This window comes from Acanthisitta chloris, unplaced genomic scaffold (assembly GCF_000695815.1).
Source record: "Acanthisitta chloris isolate BGI_N310 unplaced genomic scaffold, ASM69581v1 scaffold29697, whole genome shotgun sequence".
Lineage (NCBI taxonomy): Eukaryota > Metazoa > Chordata > Aves > Passeriformes > Acanthisittidae > Acanthisitta > Acanthisitta chloris.
The window spans coordinates 68420-69264 of record NW_008683645.1 but is presented as its reverse complement, the minus strand read 5'-3'; positions in this window follow the sequence as shown (position 1 = coordinate 69264).

The following is an 845-nucleotide window of genomic DNA, read 5'->3' as shown; positions in this document are numbered from 1 at the left end:
TCATTGTTCATGTAACAGCTGATGGGTTGTGCTGCCCAAATCTTAATCATCCAAGCTGGATTGAAGGTTTCCAGCAGTGAGGTAACTAATGCTATTATGTGCCTTCCTACTGTGTGCTTGAGGTAGTAGGGTGAGGGGACAGTTGATTTGTTCTTCCCCACGAGTGGGTGGCTTTCCTTTGGTTTCCAGAGGGACAGTGCTGTACTGAGTGGCTGTGCCAACAGGGTAAGGCTTCTTTCTCCTATTTGTTTTCTTCAACAATGTTATAGATTCTGCAAAGAAGCAAACTACTTGCCAGGGAAATACAACATAACTAAGTGAATAAGGTAATGTCAATGGATAAAATTTATTAGAAGTTCCATTGCCCTCTGTCTGCCAGTGTATCTTCTTCAGAGCCTTTCTTATACTTCTATTTGCGTAATAATTCCACTTAGACAAACTCACGTTAAAAGTTCATATACGTTTAATACAATTGCTTCCTGGTTCTGTGGCAGGAGAATACTTAATAATTGACTTGTGTTTTCTCTGATGTACATCAACAGAAACAATGAGTTATCTACAGTGTGAGGGTTTTTTTCCATGTGTACATGGCATTTTAGCTTTAGTTAATGGTTGACAAGACAGTTATGTTTAAGGCAAAATATAGATAGATGCATCATTTTTACCATGTAATATTTGCTTTGCTTACTGTGTTCCAAATGCTGTGTAAAGGTGTAGAAAAATTTCACATGGTTCAAGTTCAACAGTCACTCTCCTGTGCTGCTTTAATCTTGTAGCTGTATTAGCTGCTTTTGTTAATCTAAAATGCTCTTGCTATTTTAGGAGATGCCTACGTAACACACACT